Below are 15120 nucleotides of genomic sequence, written 5' to 3' on the forward strand. Positions count from 1 at the left end.
TTTAAACTTCTATAGTTATAGTTTTGTAAGGCTGAAAACAGACATACAGAATTTGTATTATTATCAGCATTATTCTTATAATTGCCATTGATGTTATTCCAGGGTCAGGTAATACACTGCATGAGGCTTTGACCAATTTTTACTATTTTAGGTAAAAAGCTGCATTGACTGCACTTCTGCATTTAGTGCGATATGGTAGGACTGCAAGCAAAGCCTGAGACAAGATCTTGGTGCGCCCCATGACAATACATATCAGGTAGGTATCCTGCCCTAGAGGTATGAAGGCACCATACAGCAGCACTCATCTGTAATCCAACTTGCAGGGACATTGTGTGCTGCTGTAATGCCCCAAAGTTACTGTAAGATTCTATTGCTTTACTGGTTTTTGCTTTTTTTGGTGTTTTTTATCTTTCATCCCAGTGCTACAAAGACCGAGGACAGAAAGCTCTGGCACTGAAATACTGTGATGAGGCTTCAGCCATGCCACCGGTTACTAAAGAGGTGAGGACTGTCAGTAGTAACGTGGTAACACAATTCAACTGTTATTTCAGCCAAAGTGGATTTTTTTCCTGCACACGGGACCCGCGCCTGCAGGGATAAATGACATCCGCAGATATTTTACTACCTCCATGGCGAATCCGTAGCGGGCCTGATTTTCCCCGTGGACATGAGGCCTAATGAGTTCCAGGTGTGTTATTTTTCTCGTGGGATTGACTGTATTTGCGTTTTCTAACGCACCTCCCCACCCATCACAATTGTGGGGTGCATTAAAACCGCTTTACCATGCGTTCAAAAGTGCTGCTCAAAATTGAGGTAAAAAAAAGTGGATTATACCCACCTGATAATCAGGTTTCCAGTAGTCTCCACGACAGCACCAATGAGATTGCCTCCTCCTGGTAGGACAGGAACATACTGAGAGGTTAAAAGCTCCCCCCCTTCCCCACTTTCCTCAGTGGATTCTAACGAATTGCCGGGGCAGGAGCTAAACTTAAATTTCTTCCCCTAACCGGGGTTTTTTTTTTATTTTTAAATTTATTATTTTATTTTTATAGGGCGGGAAAGGTACGGGTGCTGTCGTGGAGACTACTGGAAACCTGATTATCAGGTGGGTATAATCCACTTTTTCCCCCAGTCGTCTCCACGACAGCACCAATGAGACGTACCAACTAAAGTTTATTAGGGTGGGATCGCTGCCGAGAGGACTTTGCGGCCGAAGGCCATGTCCTCGTCCTGCTGCACTTTTACCCTATAGTGTTTAGTGAACGTGTGGGGTTTTTTCCAGACTGCGGCCTTGCAAATTTGCTCGACCGAGGCTGAACTGTGTTCGGCCCATGAGGACGCTACTGCCCTTGTGGAATGGGCTTTAAGAGCTAACGGGATCTCCTTCCCGAGGGCTTTATAGGATTCTATGATGGCCAGGCGGATCCACCTGGCTATGGACCTTTTCGCTGCTTTGCTACCCTTATTTGGGCCACTGAACTGGACGAACAGGTTGTCGTCCCGCCTCCAGTGGCTCGTTGTATCTATGTAGGTTAGGACTGCTCTCCTAACGTCCAGGCAGCTTAGGGTTCTTTCCTCCTCGTTTTTTGGGTTGCTGAAGAATGAGGGGATTATTATATCCTGGGACCTATGAAAATCTGACACTACTTTCGGCATAAAGGCCGGGTCTGTTTTAAATATTAGTTTGGTGTCTGCAATTTTCATAAACGGGTGGCGGATGGACAAGGCCTGTAGTTCGCTAACCCGTCTTGCGGATGTAATGGCTACTAGGAAGATGGTCTTGATTGTAAGCATTCTTATAGGTAGCGCCTCGATCGGTTCGAATGGTACCGCTGTCATGGCCCCTAGAACCCAATTAAGGTTCCAGTCTGGGAACAGGTTTATGGGCCTAGGGCGTAATCTAGCTGCTGCTGTTAGGAACCTGTGGACCCATCTATCGTCTGCGAATTTTGTGTCGCAGATAGCGCTAAGGGCTGAAACTTGGACTTTTAGGGTGCTCGGGGAGAGGCCCATCTCTAAGCCCTCCTGCAGGAATTCTAAGATTAGCGGAGTGTCGGGGATAGAATCCCCGCGATCCCTTCCCTGTCTCCATGAGGAAAACTTTCTCCAGACCTTCTGGTAGATCAGGTGGGTCGTCTTTTTCCTACTGGACATTAGGGTTTCTACTACTTTCTCTGAGAATCCTTTCTTTCTTAGCGAGGATTCCTCAAGAGCCATGCCGTTAAATGGAGTTTGTCTAGGCCGGGGTGGTTCAGTGGCCCCTGCGATAGAAGATCCGTCCAGGTAGGGAAGGTGACTGGGTCCTGGACGCTCAGTGTTGTCAGAAGACCGAACCAGCTTCTTTTCGGCCAGAAGGGGGTCACTAGGATTAGCGTGCATCCCTGGGTTCTGAAGTGCTGTAAAACCCTGGGGATTAGTGGTATGGGGGGAAAGGCATAGGCCAGTCCTTGTCCCCAGTTCTGGCCTAGGGCGTCTACCGCTATCGGACGATCTCCTGGCCGGAGGGAGAAAAAGTTGCCTACTTTTGTGTTCTCCCTGGTTGCGAAGAGGTCCAGCTGTGGGGTCCCCCACCGGTTGGTTAAGATTCTGAATGCTCTGGGCAGAGGGACCACTCTCCTGGGTCTAACTGCTTCCTGCTGAGGAAGTCTGCTTTTCCGTTTAGTGTCCCCTTTAAGTGGGTTGCCGTGATCGAGAGGATCCGGCCCTTCGCCCAGTGAAAGATTTTCTGTGCGATGCTTTGCAGTGGGGGAGATCTTGTGCCCCCTTGGTGTCGTATGTGAGCGACCGCGGTGACATTGTCTGACAGTATTTTTATGTGTTGGTTCTGTAGCGAGTTGCCCAACTGCTGTAGAACCTGCCAAACTGCCTGTAGTTCTCTGAAATTTGAGGACTGTTCTTTTATCCTCTGAGGCCAGGGACCCTGAAAGAATTGGTTCCCCACATGCGCTCCCCATCCACAGGCGCTTGCGTCTGTTGTGATGTGGATGGCTGGGTTTTGTAGCCAGTGAACCCCTCTCCGCAGGTTCTCTGGGGATGTCCACCAACGCAGGGATGTTTTTGCCCTGTTTGGGATGTACATCCTTGCCCCTAACGAGGACTGCCTTTTGTCCCACGAGGATAGGACTGCGGCCTGCAGGGCTCTGGTGTGGGCCTGGGCCCATGCTACTCCTGGGATGCATGATGTCAAGCTCCCCAGGAGAGACATTGCCTCCCGAATTGTGTAGAATCGTCTTCGTAGGAAGGTTTTGACTATTGTGTGGATTTTTTGTATTCTCTCCTCGGGTAGGTAGGAGCATTGCGATTCTGAGTCGAGAGTTATTCCCAGAAACGTCTTCTGCTTGCCGGGATCCAGGCTGGATTTTTCCCAGTTTATAATCCATCCCAATGATTGGAGAAGTTGTAGCACTGTCTCCAGGTGTTTGGTTAGGAGTTTTTTGGACTCTGCTATTAATAGAATATCGTCCAGGTACGGTACTACTAGGATCGATTTTTCTCTCAAGTGGGCGGCTACCTCTGCCATAATCTTGGTAAAGATTCTGGGAGCTGAGGATATCCCGAAGGGCAGGCATCTGAACTGGTGGTGCTCTATTCTTCCGCCCATGTCCAATGCGAACCGCAGGTATTTCTGTGAATCTTTGTGGATCGGGATGTGAAAATAAGCGTCCTTTAGATCGATGGACGCCATGTAGGCTCCTCTGGGGATCAACTTTATTGTCGAGGAGATGGTCTCCATTTTGAATCTCCTGTATCGGACGCAGGTGTTTAGGTCTTTCAGGTTTATTATCGTCCGGTGTTTCCCGCCGGGTTAATTACTAAAAAGAGCCTGGAGTAATAGCCCTGGGTTTCCTCGTTTCGCGGTACAGGAGATATTGCGCTTAACCGTTGCAAGTCGCGCACGCTTTGCCTTAGTAAATGTAGCTGTTTTTTTGGGGCTCGCGTGGTAATAAATTTCCTTCTGGGGATGGACACCAGCTCTATCTGGTATCCGTACTGTAGGATCTTTGGGATCCATGGGCCCCCGCAGATTGCGGCCCATTGATCCACAAAGCTCCCCAGCCTTGCCCCTACGGGGATGGCGTCAGGGTCTTTGCTTCGGCTCCCCCTGGTGGGGGTTGAAGAGGATATTCCTTCCTCTGCCCCCCTTGGGGTAACTCCAGCGGCCTGTCTTGCCCTTGCCTCGGTAGGCCTCGGGCTGCTGCATTGGGGCCCGGGGAAAGGTCTTCACTCTCTGTGGTTTTTCCTCAGGGAACCCTTTTTTCCTGTCGGCCGCCTTCTCTAGAATTTTATCTAGGTCCGGTCCGAATAGAAATTGGCCGTAGAATGGGAGGGCACACAATTTGTTTTTCGAGGCCAGGTCGCCTGACCATGATCTCAGCCATAACACCCTTCTGGCTGAGTTAGCGCGGGCTGTGGCTTTTGCTGAGAGTTTGACGGTCTCGGCCGCGGCGTCCGCTAGGAAGTTAGTGGCCATGCACAAGATGGGAAGGGAGTTAAGGATCTGATCCCTCGGTGTTTTGTTGGTCAGATGTAGTTCCAGCTGCTCTAACCATACCCCCAGGGTCCGCGCCACGCAAGTGGTTGCGATCCCTGGCCTAAGGATGTTTGCCGCTGCCTCCCATGATTTCTTTAGGAGTCCCTCTGCCTTGCGATCCATGGGGTCTTTTAGCTGTGCAGCATCCTCAAAGGGAAGAGTCGTCCTCTTGGCTACCTTGGCCACCGGGACGTCTACCTTAGGTATTTCGTCCCAGCTTGCGCAAGCTTCCTCCTCCAGGGGGTATCTCCTTTTTACGCCTCGAGAGGAGTAGGAACCTGCGTCTGGTTTACTCCACTCTCTCTGAATTATTTTAGAGATGTTTTTGTGGACCGGGAAGGTATGTTTGCGCCTCTCCCCAAGTCCACTGAATATCTCATCCTGTCGGGTCCGCAGCTCTCTGGGCTGTTCTATTTTTAACGTAGCCCTGACTGATTTAATTAGTTCCGTCAACTCGTCTTGATGGAACAAATATTTCCTGTAGTCCTCCTCCTCTGAGGACTCTTCGGCCGCCTGTTCCTCTTGCTCTGATCCGAAGGAATTCTCGGAATCAGAAGGCTCCTCGGGAACATATGCCTTTCTTTGGCGTTTCGCTGGCGGTGCCGGCAGTGACGTTAGAGCTGATTGAACCTCCTCCTTCACCAGCTTCCTAACGTCATCCAGGAATCCCCCCGATTCCTCTCTGACTAGCCTAGCCACGCATGCCTTGCATAGAGGCCTCTGATACGTGGCTGGCAGTCTCGTCCCGCATTCCACGCACTTTCGCAGTTTTGTTCTGGGGGGGATGTCTTTTTTATCCCCCTGACAGACAAAGCATTTTTGCGGGTAAACATGCAATTTTTCCATATACAACATACTGGATATTTGCATTGTGTTTTTGCCGCACTGGCTACTTACGGCCGCTGAGGCTGAGGTTTCAGCTGTCTCTGGGGCTGGAGCACTCATCTTTATACCAGTGCTGCAGACACCTTGCGACCTGTAGTGCTGGTGTTCTGGCTTCTCTCAGGTTCCTATTTGAATTTTCGCGCTCCTGCGCTAAGCCCCGCCCCCTCCGCTCCTAATGCAGACGCGATGACGTCATCGCGCTGGACGTGAGATGCGGCGCCCCGCCCCCTGCCGTCAAAGGGCTTCCTGGAGCGCCGCGCTGTAATTTCTGCCGGAGGACGAGGGGGACTGAGGCTCCCGCTTTGAACCCCCCATGGGCCGCCGCGGGAGGAACCTGGCCCGGGGGTTACCACCCTGATGTGGCGTCCCGGGAGTCGTCTGGCTGCGAAGGGATGACAGGGTGAGCCACTGCCTTCCGATCCGCCTGTATACTTTCGCTGGCTTCTCCACCAGCTCCTCTCATAGATCCTGCCTCCTGGCAGGACAGGAAGACACTGAGGAAAGTGGGGAAGGGGGGGAGCTTTTAACCTCTCAGTATGTTCCTGTCCTACCAGGAGGAGGCAATCTCATTGGTGCTGTCGTGGAGACGACTGGGGGAAACCCACGATTTTAAGCTGTGTTTTCTGAATGCACGTCTTAGAGCAGCCTTAGGCCCCGTGCACACGGGCAGATATTCCGCTGCCGGATTTCCCGCAGAATTTCCACCCATGGAAGCTGCCATAGGATTGCGTTAGAAAACGCAATCCTAGGCAGACGGCCGCGGTTTGTCCGCACGAAATCACACGTGGAAAACAAACCGCGGCATGCTCTATTTCTGTGCGGGGATCGCAGAACCCGCAGAGAAATGTCACTCGCCAGCCGCTGGCACCGGTCTGCGCATTTAGGACGGCAACTCCCACAGCCTAGAAGTTTGTATGATCTAGAGCACAGGTGTCAAACAATGCCCGCGGGCCGAATCCGGCCCGCCGCCTGTGCAGTAAGTTCCCTCACTCCTCCGTGCTGCTGTCAGTAGGCAGTCTGCTCTCGGCTTGTTCTGTCTAATGCAGACAGTAATAGAGGAGTGCCGATAGCAGACTGACGCATGTATTTTTCACATTGGGAGACATATGTCCATGTGAATTAGCCCTAAGGGTGTGTGTTCAGAGAAGAGTGCGCACAAGATGCAAGCAGACCATGAGCATCTAGAATAGGGTTTTCCAACATTCCTTGGCCAAGTATTCCCTTCTCAAATAAATTACTTAAAAATTCAGCAAAGGTTATCATCGCACTATGTGTTGTACCTACCTTCATCACAATACCAGGACAGACTAAGTACTCCCTAGAGGCAATGACTGTACTCCTTGATAGAGAAATAAGGTGTACAGAGGTGGCAGTCACTCTCCTGCCACACTAGTATTATAAATGGCACATGGTGGGGAAAGCCCTGTTAGGGCCCTAGAAGCTTCAAGGTACATCTCTAGCCCATGAGATACATATATGACTGGCTCAGAGCCAACCATCCGATGGTTTAACCCCTTAACGACCAGCCCATAGTGTTTTTACGTCCGATTAAATTGATACAACTGCCAAAATAATGAAAATTGAAATTTTTCCTACTGCTTAGATTTATTAAAAAATTGTAGGGTAAAAATACGCAGTACACCACTAGATGAATTCGTTAAGGGGTCTAGTTTTCAAAATGGGGTCATTTGTAGGGGTTCTCTGTCGTTTTGGCCGCTCAAGGGCTCTACAAGCGTGCTATGGGGCCGAAATCCCCTTCATGCTAAATTTCAGTTCTGAAAGCCACCGACTACTCATCAAAGGGATGACAACCAGCTAGAACTAGGAGTAATAGATGCAATATAGACCATCCACCATAACACTGATACATATGGTTGGTGAGGAGACAAACTGCTATAGGCGTGCCGCGCGCGTGCGCCGGGCACATCCGCCGGGCCGAAGAAAGAAGATCTGGCCGCAAAGAAGAGAAGATCTGCCCGGTCCGCTACGGGTAAGTTATTCTTATTTTAGGTCTCCCGCGGATCCGGACGGCTTCTATAGGCTTCAATAGAAGCCTGCGGGAGCCGTCCCCGCGGGAGACCCGCACCTAAATGGAGCATGTCCACATTTTTCTTAATTCACTTTTATTGACCATCCGCAGATATTTATCTATCCGCGGGTGGTCAATGCATCCCTATGGGGTGCGGATCCGCGTGCGGGTGATCCGCTGCGGATTTTAATTCTTCTTTTACCCATTGTGGCCCTAATATTATGACCGTATGCACAACAGGGCCCAAACCGAAAGGCGCATCAAACGTCAACTGTGTCTTAACTTTTACGTAATCGCCATTATCCATCGGATAACGGCGATCACATGACCGGGGACCACTCACTGCGGCCCTCAGTCACTGCTCCAGGCTCTCGGCTACCTTTAGTAGCCAGGAGCAAGGAGACTTTAAATTTACCAGGCCCTCTGCAGCTTCTGCGCTTGCGTCCACCATCTTGCTGATGGGCACATGCGCTCACATGGACCATGCTCCATTTTCGTGCGGGAGACCAAAATCGGAATTTACTCACCTGCTCCGGATCTTCCCTTCGCCGCGGCTGGCTGTATAACATATCCAGTCGTGTAACGATCACAATAAAGCTGCGCTGCGAACACACAGGATAGATGATGTATACTCACTTAGGAGAGGGGAGTGTCAGCCTCCCCCCTCAGGAGTCCGAGATGGCTCTAAACAATTGTTAACTCCGAAGACTACCTCCACCAGAATCGAAAGTTGCTTCCTCACGATCCAATATCAGGAAATAGTTTTTATTATTAAACAAACACAAATAGGTCCCTTTTTGAGGGGACCCGGCATATACATACAACGCGTTTCGGCTGTTGGAAGCCTTTTTCAAGTATATCCTGCCACTCATAGATAGCTAACTTAAATATAAAACTACTAGACCTAGACATACAATTCAATAACCTGGAAGAGCCACGTTGTATCGGGCGAAGTATACATCCTGGCGTGCGTCCCTGCATTGCCACCGGCTCACGCGTCATAATAACGCTGCTGGAGGACCTGTGATGATGCCGAAAAGTGGGCGGAGCAAGCGGTCACATGACTGGCAGTGTCATGTGACACCGCAGATGGAATTGACAGTCAGGAGGTCACGTGACCGGCACTGTCATGTGACCGGCACAGACACGTCACATTACGTATGGGGTTCACAGCGGGAGGGGTGGGCTAACCGTCACCTATTATCCCGGCTGACATGTAAAGCTCCTTCCCATGTAATCACATGATGGGCATCCTATAATGTGATACACCATGCCATATCAAAAAAGGCCCATTATATAAATATATAATATAAATATATAAATTATATAATTATACAAGTGATTTTTTTAAAAATGGAGCATGAAAAAATCTGGACCATGCTCCATTTTCGTGCGGGAGACCAAAATCGGAATTTACTCACCTGCTCCGGATCTTCCCTTCGCCGCGGCTGGCTGTATAACATATCCAGTCGTGTGAGACCGGCCTTTGGTAGATCACTACCTTTTTATCACGTGACCAGGGACAGCTCAACGAGACCACCGATCACTGCTCCAGGCTCTCGGTGACCTTTGGTAGCCGGGAGCACAGAGATTTAAAATTTACCGGGCTCCCCAGCTGCTGCGCATGTGTCTGGCATTTTAAGGCAGGTTCATGCGCAGAAGCCGGAGAAGGTCCACGGAGGAGGATCACATTGAGGTTCAAATACGGAGGCCTCCGGTAAGAAGTTTCATCTCCTCTCACCGATCGAAGAGGGGAGATTAAACTTCAACTTTTTCTTAACTTTTACATGATCGCCGTTATCCAACCGAGGATAAGGATCCCGGGGGACATCGCCGGAGGCCTATAGAAATATTTTCACCTTCCTTTACGGATTGGATTCGTTACGAAATGGATATCCATTGGCTAACGGCAATCACGTGACTGGGGACCATGTACTGCGGCCCACCATGAAATCTCCAGGCTCTCGGCTATGTTTGGTAGCCAGGAGCAGGGATATCTTAAATTACTCAGGAAACTGCGGCTCTTGCATCGGCCAACGTTGACGACGGGCGCGTGCGCAGAAGCCGAGGTGAGGTCCAAGGGTAAATCCGGGGGCCTTAGGTATGTAATTACATCTCCCCTCACGAATATGAGCGAAGATTACATTTTACCATTTTTTTACTTTCTGTTTACTTTTAAGGGTGACTGGTGGTCGCGCCAACAGCAGGGAGCTGTCATGTCCACAGCCCCCAGGGCTTTAATCCCCAGAGCAAGTGTCTTTTTACGGCCCTGGAGATTAAAGCCCACTTAGGCAGGAAGTCACTAAGGGGTTAAGGAGCAAACAGACTTCGTCACTAGGGCCGCTCTCACACAGACAGTTTTTACAGCATTTAGCTCGGCGTTTAAAAAGCCACGGTAAACACTGTAAAACACCTCCATTGATTTCAGTGGAGCTTCTCAGTGATGTGGATTTATTTTGGGGTCTACGGCGTAATCAATAGGAATGTTTGTACCCTTCCAGATTTATGTTCAGAGATTGTGCGCACAATGTAAGAAATCACACGGAGACAAGACTGTCAGTGTAGAAAGTCTTCCTGACTGTTTATTAGTAGGCGTATAGCATCTTATATAGCATGATGAGTTAATTGCTCTTTATGGGCAGCAGGAAGCAATACGTGGTTGGGAATCAAAGCATGGGATTGGGTGGTCCAAATATGGTATTTTTCCATCCGGTCCTGCGTGAGTTGCTGTAGTCATGGACGTCCGATATCACGTGGTTTCAGGTACAAAATCAGCGCCATCTCTCCGAGTTTGATGGAGAGGGCAGGGGCGAGAATGAGCAATGTGTCGTCAAATGACGCCTGAGGGTTATGTGCAGGTAAAATGTGTCCTGAGGTTATGAGCGTGTGTTTCTATCATGCTGCATATTCTGATGACGGTTAGCAGTAATGAAACTGTCTGTTTTACTAACTGTCCCTACACTACCCCGCAGCCCTCAACGGTTGACCCTCCTCGACCTCCCAGATCGAGGCAGGCCCATCGAGCAAGCTAAGGCAAGCTCTCCGGGTCTACCACAGGGTTTTTCACAGCCCTTGCGACTGGACCACAGCTAGCCTGAGTCCCCTGTATTAGTTTAGTCGCTCTTCTTTGAACCCCCTCCAATACTGTAACATCTTTCCTGAGCACCGGTGATGAAATAAGAACATCTAAAATCTATTTGGTATCTTCGTGTCCATAACAATTTGAACTCTCAAAAAATCAGCATCATTTATATTGTCAGAAAAAAAGCCAAAATGTCAGAATTGTACTTTTTGGGTCATTCAATTCCCCCTCCCCCCCCCAAAATATCATAAAAAACGATGAAAAAGTGGCATGTAGTCCAAAATGATACCAAGAGAAACCATAGGTTGTCCTGCAAAGTTTTGAGATGGCAGCAAGTAAAGGATTCCCCGAGGGAGCGTGCTCCCTATGTTATGTCGTCTGGCCCTTGTAATCATGGCGGGCCGATGGGTTGCCATGACAACAGGTGTCCCTGCTTGCCATTACCTATGATCACTACTGTAACTGATGAGGCATTGCCGTACGTGTACGTATGTATATATATTTATTATATATGATTGTTCTGACCAGGTTGGGGGAGTAGTGGTCAATGTAAGTGGGTGGCGCGGATCTAGGGATCAGTAATACTGGTGTGATGTGACTGTTAACCTGCTGATTTTTCATAATTTCCTGCAGATCTGACGTCCTTCAGAATGGGAAGGCTGTCCGACAGTGAAGAGACCCTCGACGTTCAGCAATCTTGAAACCCTTCGTTTTATGGACTGCTTTTTGCCTGTGACTCACCTTTTTTTTTTTTTTTATAAGCTTTTTCTTTCAAAGAATTATGACGGAGGATCCTGAAAAACTGCGCAATATTTTACACCGATTGAGTAAACAGAAAAGATACCCAAACACAGCGGCCTTTGGTTTATCAGGGAATGACACTTGGTGTAAAATCCACATTTTTAATAAATAATAAAACGTGATTTGAATTTGTTTTTTTGTTTTACCTTATTTATGTTTTAACTCCTGATTACCCACGCTGTAAAGCCGGCTGCACATGGCTGTGACGGGCTCCGCCATGGAATTCCGGGGCGGAGCCCGTCACGGCGGCCCCAAGAGACCCCAATACTTACCTCCAGTTTCGGAGTCCCGCATGACGCCTCAGCGCGCATGGGCAATCGAGCGCGTGACGCACCGCAGCGGCATGTGACGCAGTAGGCGTAGAGGCGGTTTCACGCTATCTTCCGCTGTGCTACAGCGGAAGATAGCGTGAATGGACGGCTTCCACAGACTGCAATGGAAGCCGTCCGCATGTACACCCGCGGCAAATAGAGCATGCCGTGGGGGAGGACGGGTGATTTTACGGTGCGGAATTCCGCTGTGAAATTCCGCACCGTAAGCATTGAGCTATTAGGTTGAATAGATCCGTCTGTGGGAAGGAGCCTTAAGGCCTCATGTCCACTAGCAAGATGGAATTGCGGTTTCCGCAGCGGATTTGCCCCTAGGGAATCATTGGCCATCCGTGGTCCATTAAACTGATTTTTGCACCCGCGGATGGAATTTTAATAGAATTGCGTTTTTCACGCGTGGGAGAAAAAAACCCGGCATGCTCCATTTTACCGCGGATCGGCCACATTGCTATCACATTGATAGCAATGTGTGCAGATATCTGCATGAAAAAATTATACAATAGAAAGCTGATTCTACGCGGATTGTATTTTTCCAGTGGACATGAGGCCTAAGGCCGCCTGCAGACGGCCGTGTCGCATCCAGCTGCTCGCAACGGGACCCGACCTGAGCACCTGCAGAGAGCAGTGCGGAACTCGCCCGCTCCCGCAGCTCTGACTCATGTGCCAGCAGACGGCACATGCGCAGAGCCGGCAGCCAGCGAGTAACGTTTATGTCCGGGGCTCTGCGAACCCCGCATAGAATTAGAGCATGGCGCGGTTTGTTTTCTGCGCGTGATTTCGCATAGACAAACCACGGCCTTCTGCATAGGATTACGTATTGAAATCCAATCCTATGCAGGCGTGTACAGCCGGAAATGTACGGTGCTGCGTCTGGCATAGACTGAAGTGGCAGCGGTGCGCACTCGTCATCAGCTGATTGGCAGGGATTCTGAGATTCAGATCAACACTTCACTGCGCATAGATCATCAGTACTGGAGTCCCAGGGAACCCTTTTAACCCCTTGCCTTTGTGCATACTAACATAACATTAGGGCCACAATGGGTACATTTCTGAAAACAATACAAACAGGGGTATCCATTTTGGGGTGTCAGTGCACATGAAAATGATTTTGGGGGAAAAAAATTTAGAATAGCACATTACCCGAACGCTTTTTTTTTTTTTTTAATCTAAATTGCATTAATTCCTGAAAATGTGGGATCTAAATACTCCTGACACCCCTCAGTGAACACATTAAGGGGTGTACTTTGTAAAATAGGGTCATTTTAGGGGGTATGTATTCTGACACCCACGAGCCTTTGCAATCTTGGCTCGGTGGAGAAAAAAGGGTTTATCAAAATGAGGAAAAGTAAGATTCAACTTGAATGTCTCCTAAATGGTTCCAAACAAAGGATGTTTTTGCAAATGTGCGTCTAGAATAAAGTGAACAGATGGAAATATATGTTGGCAAAGATTTGTAGAGTATGCTTGCACATATGAGATATAACATTTGCAAATGTTAAAAAATTACAAGTTATTCAAAATGTTGTCAATATTCTTAATTTTAATTAATATACACAACTTCTAACTGCCCATTTTTACCACTTAAACGAAGTACAACAAGGCACAGAAAAAACAATGTAAGAATCACTTCGATTTGCAAACATGCCCATCTTGAAAGCGTCCTACTGAGCCAACATCTAGGACCGTCAGTCTCTCTGCTGCTTCAACAATGATTGTGAGCAAACGCAGTGTGGTAATCTTGAAATAACTTATCAGCTCACCTGTAAAGAAGAAGGAAAAAAGTTTGCTTTATTCTGGTGGTTTGCGTACTTTGTGGCTAATAAATCTCTAAACCGCTATAAGCTACATACTGTCCCTGCTTTTCTTCACCACAACTTTAATAGATCCAGACATCTCATTTGGACAATTGGTATGTTTTTCCGAAGCTTTGTTAGCTGTGTGCTAATTTGGTACAGTATTGTGATGGCACCTGTACGTTTGCTAGAAAATAAATAAAAGCTATTAGTGTATCCAAAAATGCCAAATAAAAAATAAAAATTCAAAAATTTTATGTAATCTGTTATCCGGCCTATAAGATGAAGTTTTAACACAGCAAATTATTGTCCAAATTCGACGTACGTGTACACACGCGTACGTACGTACACACATACGTACATACACACACGTACGTACACGCACGTACGTACACACACGCACGTACGTACACGCACGTACGTACATACATACACGTATATACGTACATACACACACAGTAATATATATACATATATGAACATATGAGCAGATGCAAGTGAAAACCTGCAAATATGCGCCAAATATGCACATATGAGCAGATGCTAGTGAAAACATGTAAACATGCACATATGAGCAGATGCAAGCGAAAACCTGCAAATATGCACATATGAGCAGATGCAAGCAAAAACCTGCAACTAGGCACAAAATGTGCACATATGAGCAGATGCACGCAATGAAAATTTTGGCAGATGCAGCAGCTTACCTCAACGAGTTATGTCAGCTGGTGTCCGAGCGAAGCGAAATTCTTCTCAAAACGCGTCCAAACGTCAGGATCCTCTCCACACGCAAGTTTGCAAAAAGGCGCACAAATCTCGGGTGGCCGCGTCTCCACACGTAGCGCACAATTCTGCAAACAAAAGTCAGGTGGCGTCACGCAAATCTCAGGTGACGTACTCACCACACGTAGCGCACGAATCTCGGGTGGCCGCGTCTCCACACGTAGCGCACGAATCTGCAAAAATAAATCAGGTGGCGTGGTGCAAATCTCAGGTGACATACTCACCACACGTAGCGCACGAATCTCGGGTGGCCGCGTCTCCACACGTAGCGCACGAATCTCAGGTGGCCGCGTCTCCACACGTAGCGCACGAATCTCGGGTGGCCGCGTCTCCACACGTAGCGCACGAATCTGCAAAAAAAAGTCAGGTGGCGTGGCGCAAATTTCAGGTGACATACTCACCACACATAGCGCACGAATCTCGGGTGGCCGCGTCTCCACACATAGCGCACGAATCTGCAAAAAAAAGTCAGGTGGCGTGGCGCAAATTTCAGGTGACATACTCACCACACATAGCGCACAAATCTCGGGTGGCCGCGTCTCCACACGTAGCACACGAATCTCAGGTGGCCGCGTCTCCACACGTAGTGCACGAATCTCAGGTGGCCGCGTCTCCACACGTAGCGCACGAATCTCAGGTGGCTGCGTCTCCACACGTAGCGCACGAATCTCAGGTGGCCGCGTCTCCACACGTAGCGCACGAATCTCAGGTGGTTGCGTCTCCACACGCAGCGCACAAATCTCAGGTGGGTACTCACCACACGTAGCGCACAGCGCACTAATTTCAAGTGGCGTCTCCACACGTAGCGCACAGCGCACAAATCTCAGGTGGCCGCGTCTCCACAATTAGCGCACAGCCAATACATTCTAGCCAGCAGATCAGTGAAGTGG

General features: G+C 48.9%; 1 long non-coding RNA gene across 1 annotated transcript; it reads right to left on the reverse strand.

The window, feature by feature from the left end:
- Positions 1-13177: 13177 nt before the first annotated feature.
- LOC136591238 (uncharacterized) lies at positions 13178-13839 on the reverse strand. Its single transcript, XR_010787948.1, has 2 exons — positions 13508-13839; positions 13178-13417 (listed from the first exon to the last, which is right to left on the reverse strand). It is a non-coding gene; the product is annotated as an uncharacterized lncRNA (long non-coding RNA).
- Between the last annotated feature and the right edge of the window lie 1281 nt (positions 13840-15120).

This window comes from Eleutherodactylus coqui, unplaced genomic scaffold, assembly GCF_035609145.1.
Source record: "Eleutherodactylus coqui strain aEleCoq1 unplaced genomic scaffold, aEleCoq1.hap1 HAP1_SCAFFOLD_72, whole genome shotgun sequence".
NCBI classification, from domain to species: Eukaryota; Metazoa; Chordata; class Amphibia; order Anura; family Eleutherodactylidae; genus Eleutherodactylus; species Eleutherodactylus coqui.